The sequence below is a fragment of the Arachis ipaensis genome, chromosome B2 (assembly GCF_059453495.1).
Source record: "Arachis ipaensis isolate K30076 ecotype BB chromosome B2, ASM5945349v1, whole genome shotgun sequence".
NCBI lineage: Eukaryota > Viridiplantae > Streptophyta > Magnoliopsida > Fabales > Fabaceae > Arachis > Arachis ipaensis.
In genome coordinates, this window is record NC_142437.1 from 20,403,640 (window position 1) to 20,414,312 (window position 10,673).

Genomic DNA, 10,673 nt, shown 5'->3' on the forward strand with positions numbered 1-10,673 from the left:
AAAAAACTTAAAAAATTGTCCGCGGCAATCGACAAAGTTGGACATGAGCTTCATGTGAGATATCTTGGTGGCCAGCCTTTAGTTTTATTTTGGGGGAATGATATGGTTTAGATTTCTCATCCTAATTGAATTCTTATTTTGTCAATAAAAAAGAAAAATTTTTTCTTTTGGAACAATTAAACCAATAGCTACTCTTTTAAAAATTCTTGGTAAATTCTCCGTTTGAACAATTCCTTTCTTTTGACATTAAGAACTATTTTTTTTATTTAATTGTTCTCCAATCTGAACTGCTTTTACCAAGAATTTTCAAGAGTAGTTATTGATTTAATTGTTTCAAAAAGAAGAATTCTTTTTTTTATTGATAAAATAAGAACTTAATTAGAATGAGAAATTTAAACCATATCATTTCCCCAAAATAAAACTAAAGGCTGGCCACCAAGATATCTTACATGAAGCTCATGTCCAACTTTACCGAATGTTGCGTACAATTTTTTTAAGTTTTTCATTTTGTCAAAATTAACATCAACTAATATAAAATCACCAAAATCAAACTAAATTACACTAATTACAAAAATTACATCAATGATATAATAATTAAAATCACTGAAATCACAGGAGGGAATTACCGGAAGGGAGAAGCTGACGATAGTGATGAAGAACGAGGAAGACGACGACGCTCTCTGAAACGCACAAGATCGCGACGCTCTCTGATGTTTGTATGACTGTAGAGGAGAGAGGGAGAGAGCTTGAGTGTGACGCGAGAGAGAGAAGAACACTAGAAAACCTTGACAAGATAAAGAACACTAGAAAATCTTTAGAAACGGTGATCGAAGAGAGAGTTTTTGAAACTCAGATGAAAGAATAATTTTTTTTTGTTTCTCAGATATGTTTTTATTCTGTTGTTTAAATTATTTGAAAATATAAAATTAGAATTAGTTGAATTTTAAAATTTGATTGATTTAGAAGGGTATTTTTATCTAATCGAATAAAGTATGTTTTGTTGGAATAAATTTCAATAACTCAGATCATCCACATTGAATCACCAAAAATATATTATATCATAATGCGGAAGCGTACCTGAATTTATAAACATGAATCATACGATTGGAAGAGTTTGGATCTTGTGGTTCTTTCGATCTTCCTCAACCAAAGCCTTCTGTATTCCTAGGAGGCTGAACTGCAACTCTTTTTTATGGGAAAAGAGTAACAAAGGCGGCTTTGGTATATTGGGGACCGAAACCCTGAAGGTCTATTTATATTTGAGCATGGCACCCATTAAACCCTTAAGCCCAAATAAAATAGTATCTAAAGCCCAAAAGATAATATATCTAAAATCCAAAAAGATAATTATCTAAGGAACAAAAGATAATATCCGGTTTTATTCTCATTTAATTCCAAATTAAAAGTAATAATGACTTATTTAATTAGCATTTATAACAATAAATGAGATCATCATTATATAAGTCATTTAATTCGAAATAGCATAATTTGTGATTACAATTAATATATGTACTGCCCACAAATAAATTAGGAAATTAAAATAATTTCCTAACAATCTCCCACTTGGGCTATACATATATTCTTTCTTGACATAATCACACCTTATAAACTTTATGCGCGCATCTGAATGCTATTTCTCTCATTACTTTAACAATCTGGTCCGTCTCATACATTAGATATGGGACTACCGCAGCTTTTATCACATTAAATACCATGACTAAACCACGCCAATTACCATCCCAATATACTTAACAACATAGATCAAATTTGGATGAGTAATATGGAAATTACATGCCAAGTGATCTCATGCATGTCTATTTCCAGCTGGTCTAACTTTATTGAGATCAAACACAATACAAATATTGCAAAATGAACATTTCACATAACATGAAATAAACCATCAACTTAATTCTGCAGAAAAAATAACTCAATATCTGTCATAGGACATATAGCATAAACTCCCACTAAACCAAAGCATCACAAATATTGACACCCATCCGAGCAGTGTGCTCTTGAAAGACGTTAGGAGTCAATCCCTTGGTAATGGGTCTGCTAGCATATACTCTGTTCCTATATGTCCTATGGAAATCTGTTTTTCTTAAACTTTCTCCTTGACAACTAAGAACTTGATGTCTGTATGCTTCGATTTTGTCAAGCTCTTATTGTTATTGGAGTATAGTACTGCTGACTTATTGTCACAAAATATCTTTAATGGCCTTTCAATGTCATCTACTATATGAAGCTTAGTGACAAAGTTTCGCAACCATATGCCATGAAATCGGAATCAGAGTACCTAATGATCTCGAAATTTTCTGATCTCCGATAAATAAGCATGTAATTTTTTGTTCTCTTTAAATAACGCATTACGCGTTTAACAGCTATCCAATGATCCATGCCCGGATTGCTCAAGTATTTACCCAACACTCCCACTATAAATGATATATCGGGATGTGTGCAGACTTGAGCATACATTAAACTCCCTAGTGCTGATGCATAAGGCTTATCATGCATTGCTGTCCTCTCAAGATCATTTTTAGGGCATTGTTTGAGACTGAACTTGTCTCCTTTAGCTACGGGTGTGTACATTGGTCTACAAATTTTCATGCCATATCTACTTAAAATCTTTTCGATATAGTTCTTTTGTGATAATCCAAGAATACCTTGAGGGCGATCTCTTAGTATCTCGATTCCTAATACAAAAGAGGCATCACCAAGATCTTTCATTTTGAATTTGTTCGATAGAAATTTCTTAGTTTCATGCAACAAGCCTATATCGCTACTGGCAAGTAGAATGTCATCAACATGTAAGACCAAAATGATGTATTTACTCCCACTGAACTTGCGGTATACACACTCATCTATAATATTTACCTCAAAACCATGAGGTAATGACTTAATTAAACTTGTGATACCATTAACGGGAAGCTTGTTTGAGACCATAGATGAATTTTCTCCTTTTTCTATTGGATCTCCTTAATGACACTTCTTGAGGTTGTTGAGCTTGCTGTATGGGTTGGGGTTGATGAGAATTCTCATCATTTTCTTGTACTGTAGCAGTATCTCGAGCAACAACAATATTCTCATTGTTCTCTTGTACTGTAACTGGATCTACAGTAGGATTCTCATTTTGCTCTTGTACTATAACTGTATCTTGAACAACAATAGACACAAGGACCTGATCATTGTCAGTTACAGAATCCTCATCAAAAGCAACATTCCTAATATTTCCTTCCCCCCAAACTCAACATCCTCAAGAAATCTCGCATTTTCCGTCTCAAAAATAGACCTTGATGCGGGATTGTAAAACTTGTACCCTCGTGAACGCTCAGCGTAACCAACAAAGTAGCAACTAATTGTCCTTGAGTCCAATTTTCTTTCATGCGGCCTATAAGGTCGCGTCTCAACTGGACATCCCCAAATATGCAAATGCTTTATACTGGCCTTTTCCCAGTCCAAATTTCATATGGGGTTTTGTTAACTGCTTTGCTTGGCACCCTATTAAGGATGTACATTGCGGTCTTTAAGGCTTCTCCCCAGAGTGATTCAGGCAAGGAAGAATGACTAACCATACTTCTCACCATGTCCTTAAGAGTTCGGTTCCTTCGCTCTGCAACACCATTCATGCTAGATTTGCCTGGCATGGTGTATTGCGGAACAATACCACACTCCTCTAGGAAAAGAGCAAAAGGCCTGGGACGTTGCTCACCTGAACCGTCATATCTTCCGTAGTATTCACCACCACGATCAGATTTGACAGCTTTAATTTTCTTTCCAAGTTGAAGTTCAACTTCAGCTTTGAAAGACTTGAAAACATCCAAGACTTGACACTTTTCATGAATTAAATATAGATACCCATAACGAGAGTAATCATCTATGGACGTAATAAAGTACCGTTGTCCATTCCAAGAGACAGTAGGGAATGGGCCACATATATCAGTATGTATCAGTTCTAAGACATCTTTAGCTCTCTTGGCACCTAATTTCCTTTCATTTGTTCTTTTTCCCTTTATGCACTCAATGCAGACTTCAAAGTCTGCTAAATTTAGGGATCCGAGAATTCCATCCGACACGAGCCTCTGAATTCTCTGTTTAGAGATGTGACCTAGGTGTTTGTGCCATAATGATGCCGAATTCTCAGTTAGTTTTCGTTTTGTACCCGTTTGCAGTATTTCATTATTATATGAATTTAAGTCAAGCCTATATAGATTATCCACCAAATGATCAGAGCAAATATTATTTGAATTATAAAAGAGACTGACTTTATTGTCTTCGAACGAACAAAAATAACCTTATTTGTCCAAACGAGAAACAGAAACCAAATTTTGTCTAAATGACGGTACATAAAATGTCTCTAATAAATCCAAGTAAAATCCACTCGTGGAACATAATCTAAAGGTTCATATAGCTTCGACTGCAACTATATTGCCGTCTGCCACGTAGATGTATCTTTCAGCATCACTTGGCGGTCGGCTCCACAGGCAACCCTGCATAGTGACACTTACATGAGTAGTAGCAGCAGAATCTACCAACCAAGTATCAACAGGTGCATAACTTAAACTAGCCTCAGAACAAACGAAAGTAAGAATTATACCATTCTTTACACGCCATGTGGCATATTTGGTACAATCCTTCTTCATGTGTCCCACCTTCTTACAGAAGAAACAGGTTGAAACTTGATCCTGTTTCTTAGCCTTTTTTTGCTGAGAAGGCGCATCCGCAGTAGTATCACGCTTTCTTTTATACTGAGAAGATAAAGCCATGTGAGCACTGAATTTCTTAGTAAAGAATTTCTCAACATCCTTTAGGAACTGTTTGGCATCTTTATCCTCAGTAATTGAGCCCCAAAACGCCTCAGGAATTGAGCGTTTCATGATCATAATGCTCATTCGATCGGATCTCTCCCACTTCTCTATTTTAACCTCATTGAGGTTTTCCGCAGTGGAAGTGGGTTTCTCCTCTCGAAGAGCTATATCTAGATTCATACAACCGAGGACAATCTCCACGGTATCTTTCTAAACTTTAAAGTTTGAACCATTCAGCATAGGAATACTGCTAATTTGTGCAGAAACATTGGTAGCTAAAGCTATAATTTCTGGATTAGAACAAAAAGAACATGCAGTAAATATTAGTTAATTAATGGGTAAAAAATCCATATTGAGATATCCAGCACAACATTAATTTTCAATCTTTGGATAGAAAAATTAACTGTAAGTGATACTCTCATTGCAGTAATCAAATATTGTCAAAATTCCTGTCACACATTAAGCCTTTCTTTGGACCGACTTAATGCGCACATGGAAACTTAAACTTCGCAACCTATTTATTACCGCATATATTTTCTATTAATTGGCCAAATAATAACCTTCCTTTGGGCCGATTATTGACCGCATAATTAATAGAAAATAAACAAAAGTGTACAATACTTATTATTTGGCCAAACAATAAACTTCCTTTGGGCTGATTATTGTTCGCATAAATAATAAGCATTACTTTATTCTTAATTAGTTACCCAAATATGTATTTACCATCAATATGTGTATGTAATTCGGCCAAATATAGATCTTCCTTTGGACCAACTAATATTCGCATGAATTACATATCACCATATTCCTTATGTTTTGAATAAATCAATTTTCACAAAAGAGGCTACTTTGGCAGCATAATGTTCAATCAATTTTTTCTAAAACCAAATCTTTATAAAATAAGTGGGTATAATAATCCAAATTGTTACTAGTTTCCTTATGTAACAATTTAAATTTTTTTTTTTAACCGCACAAAAATTAAATCTTAAAAAAATTAAGAACGCCGACTAGCTTCGTATATATTATCGGCAACTTATGGTAACTATTTTCTCCAAAAAAAAAAAAACGAATCCATGAAACAGATTATCTACACACATATGTTGCTTTTCTCATATATCAAAGGCGCAGTACATTCACATGTACAAAATTCATTAACAAATAAATCAATACATATAAAGAAGGCACTGCAATTCATAAGGTCAATGTATACACATTAAAAACAAATAACGAATTCACCGGATTCACAAAATTGAATTCGATCCTAACAACGCAAACATGTTTTGATCCGGTGAAATAAAAAAAAAATTAATATTTTTAATGACTCAATTATGGATGGCTCTGATACCACTTGTTGGAATAAATTTCAATAACCCAAATCATTCACATTGAATCACCAAAAATATATATATCATAAGGCGGAAGCGTATCTGAATTCATAAACATGAATCATACGATTGGAAGAGTTTGGATCTTGTGGTTCTTTCGATCTTCCTCAACCAAAGTCTTCTGTATTCTTAGGAGGCTGAACTGCAACTCTTTTTTATGGGAAAAGAGTAACAAAGGCGGCTTTGATATATTGGGGACCGAAACCCTGAAGATGTATTTATATTTGAGCATGACACCCATTAAACCCTTAAACCCAAATAAAATAGTATCTAAAGCCCAAAAGATAATATATCTAAAATCCAAAAAGATAATTATCTAAAGAACAAAAGATAATATCCGATTTTATTCTCATTTAATTCCAAATCAAAAGTAATAATGACTTATTTAATTAGCATTTATAACAATAAATGAGATCATCATTATATAAGTCATTTAATTCGAAATAGCATAATTTGTGATTACAATTAATATATGTATTGCCCACAAATAAATTAGGAAATTAAAATAATTTCCTAACATGTTTAAGTCTTTTTATAAAATTAAATAAAAAAATTTTTTATTTTTATTAAATTATAAGGGTATTTTAGTAAAATTAACGATATGAAATATATTTTAAAAAAAAAAAACTGATGCTAACGTGAAAAATAAATTTCACATAACTTGTTGTTATTTGTTCATATTTTAAACGTATCGGTACGTATAAATTTATTATCGTACCGAAGCAAACACCAAAAAATTATTAGAAGTAATTATCTTTTTAACATTTAAATAAATTTTTAAGTTATTATTTTTAAATTTTTTGAAAAATATATATTAATGTTTTTTCATTTAAAATTAAAAGATAATTAAAAAAATAAATTAAAACCCATTGTCATTGTGTAAAACAAAATAAATACTTGCAGATAAATATACAATCGGTCTAAAATATTTAAAAAATTACAAAATAAATCACAAAATAACAATTAAAACAAACATTAGCTGACTTTTTAAAATTATTTTATTTATTTTAAATTTTATATCTTAAAATTGATTAATGTTAGCTTATTAAAAGTTGATTTTTTATTTTTTTATTTTTGAAATGAACTATTTGATTGCGTATTTTAAAACCTTGATTTATACATACAATTATCAATGTGTAGAGAATTGCACAAAATCCGAACAAGCAGAACATGATATGGCACTGCTGAAAGGGAGGAAAAAATGAAAAATGAAAAATTGAAAACAGTACAGTTATATATTTAAATATTTTTTGCAATCCACTCTTATCAAATTGGCTTAAACACAACAAAAACCATTTTCATCTCATCAGTGTATATAGGTCATTATCAGTAACACCAATATTTTACTAATATCTTTAATGGTTTTTATTTTTTCTAGTGCTATCATTAAATAATTTCGGTTTATTTTTTAGTTTATTTCAATTCATTTGTGAATTAATTGAAATTCACTTGATGCTGCTAAGTATTAACCAAATGTTTTATTCCTTAAATAATTTCAATTTATTTTTTAATTTAATTGAGGTTTATTTGAATTCAAAAATAAATTATATGTGTTTTTGTTGACGATTGAGTCTTTTTGATTACTTATTCAAAACCAAACTAATTTCGGTTCATTTGTGTGTTTATTGAAGTTCACGTGATGCTGGTGATAAATATTGATCAAATTTTTTATTCATTAAGTAATTTCGATTCATTTCTTAGTTTATTTGAGATTCATTTAGATCCAGAAATGAATTCGATGTGTTTGTGTTAATTGAGGTTTACTTGATGTTGCTGATAAATATTGACCAAAGTTTTTAACAAAGAAAAATAAAATTATTCTTTATCACTTTATTTAATAACATTAGATCTCATTCTATTCCATTCAATTAGTTTATATTTGAACAAGTAGTAAAAAAATTCAATCATCAATAAAAATACATCAAATTCATTTTTGAATCCAAATGAATTTTAATTAAACTAGGAAAGGAATAAAAAATTTGGTCAATATTTATCAGCAGCATCAAGTGAACTTCAATTAGCACACAAATGAACCGAAATTAGTTTAGATTTAAACAAAATAATAAAAAAACTCAATCATTAACAAAAACACATCAAATTCATTTCTGGATACAAACCAACCTCAATTAAACTAAGAAATAGCCAAAATTACTTAAGAAATAAAAAATGTGATCAATACTTATTAGCAACATCAAGTAAACTTTAATTAACACACAAATGAACCGAAATAAATTAATAAATGAACCAAAATTATTTAAAGATGGCATCAGAGAAAATCAAAACTACTAAAATGTTTGCAAAATGTTGGTATTTCGGTGACGACAGATAACGAAAAAGGAAAAGAAAAAGAAGTGGCAACATTAGAAGAGAAGAAGAATTTGCATGCGCAAATTTGGAAGAAGAAAAAGAAGAAGAAAGAGGAGGAAGAAAAAGAGAAAGAAAAGGAAAAGAAGGAGAAGGAAAAAGAGAAGAAGGTGCATAATTTAAAAAATTGTTATAATAATTTGGTTAGACTTATTAAATATTTTACTTTGAGGTAGAGCCTTATTGATCCACTCCATATTTTAGTTATGATCTTCATATAAAAGACATGTTCAGGTGAGTAACCACGTTTCTGAAAATATATTTTATGTGGAGTTTTCACATCTCGTGATGCATTTACTTAGGAAAGAGTCACTTACAAGTAAATGAGAAATAACAAGGAGAAGAAAAAGATAGCATCTAAAATTTTCAGATCTATCTAAAAACATTTTTACTCTCCCACTCACTCACCCGTGTCATGTTGCAATCTGAAAATTCATACGAGAGTGTATATTCCATTATGTCCGGATTTTAACTAACGGATTAAACGACACAGGGAGCAGGCATTACCTTCAACCAGCTGAAGACAACAATGGAGGACATGAATTTGAGTCAGTATTTGGCAATAGTGAATCATGGAAGCAATGACTACATAAACAACTATCTATTGTCAGGACTATATTCATCGAGCTTCCTCTACGACCCAAAAACATATGCTGATATACTCATACAGCAATACAAAACGATTAGAAAGGACCCAATCGAACGTTGTTGTTTTTTTTCATGAAGATGCATAACTAACAGAGTAATTAAAAGAGATGCTAGGATATATAACAGAAACTATAAAACAGTCTCTTTAACATGTTCTACATTTATTGTTTAATCTTAACACATGGAAGGTGCTACTATTCTGCAGAGTCTGCATTATTTGGGGCTGAGAAAGTTCTTGCTGGCAGGAGTTGGACCACTCGGTTGCATACCGAATCAAATATCCAGAGGCCTTTTCCCATCAGGAGTGTGCGTGGATAGATTGAGATCCTTGGTTGATGAACTGAACACACAATACAGTGGTTCATCAATTTTTGTTTATGGCAACACTTATGCAGCTCTCATGCAGATTATACAAAACCCAATTGCTTATGGTAGGAAATGTCCTTAATTATATGGTTATTAATCTAGGGAGTGTGTTTTGCTGCCTCTTAATTAATAATGCCACTCCTTTATTATTATTCCTAAATTGTCCTCAATTTCTATGAGCTTTTCTCATTACCGAAAACATAAAATAATGAAAATGGAGGGTAATTTGGACAAATTGCATAAAAAAGTGACATTATTATTTATTATTAGTGTAAACTATATTGAGTTCTCTTGGAGTTAAATGATATTGCACATGTGTGGCTAGGGGAGGTTAGTGTCATGCTTATAAGAAAAGTGATTCTCACATTTTATAAAATCTAATAACACAAAATGCCTTAAAGCTTAAACTGCAAAGGAGGTTAGTGTATATCTTTACAAATAAAAGAATATCATAATTACAGAGGCAAAAATGAGGAAATATCATGTATAGTAGTATCATTTAGTCTTAGAGAATCAACGTTCTTTTCCATTATCAATCATGGCATGATTATGTATTTTTTTCATTTACAGGTTTTGTTGTGACTGGTAGAGCATGCTGTGGAGTTGGAAGTTTTCAAGGACGGATAAGCATGAAGAAACAGAGACTAGTATGTGTTTTGGGATGCTTTTCATCCCTCAGAATCTGTGGACAAAATTCTTGCTCAAGAGCATTCAATGGATTATCCTCTGATTGCTACCCAATTAATGCGTCTCAGATGGCACTATTGTTTTTTAGCTACCTATATTTTTTATTGGACAAATCATAACTTCAATTGGTATACAAATCATAATTATTGAACAAAATTCAAAGTAATATTTTCTAAGGGTGAATTTTAGTATTGATGGAAACATAACATATTTGTGGCTGGGGATTGTTCCCATCCACAAAGCAGCATTATTTTCAGTACTCTATGTACACTGGATCAACAAATTAAAGAACCGATACATTTTTGGCGTAATCTTGATTATGCATTTATTAAGAAACTGACATCCAATCAATGTTTCATAACTCACATTTGGTAAAACCCAACAGAGCAACCATAGGAAATTAAGCTTCTCAATACGCAAA

General features: G+C 31.8%; 1 pseudogene; it reads left to right on the top strand.

Annotated features, from left to right (window-relative positions):
• Positions 1-9,080: 9,080 nt before the first annotated feature.
• Positions 9,081-9,647, top strand: LOC107626933 (GDSL esterase/lipase At1g71250 pseudogene; annotated as a pseudogene).
• The last annotated feature ends 1,026 nt before the right edge of the window (positions 9,648-10,673 follow it).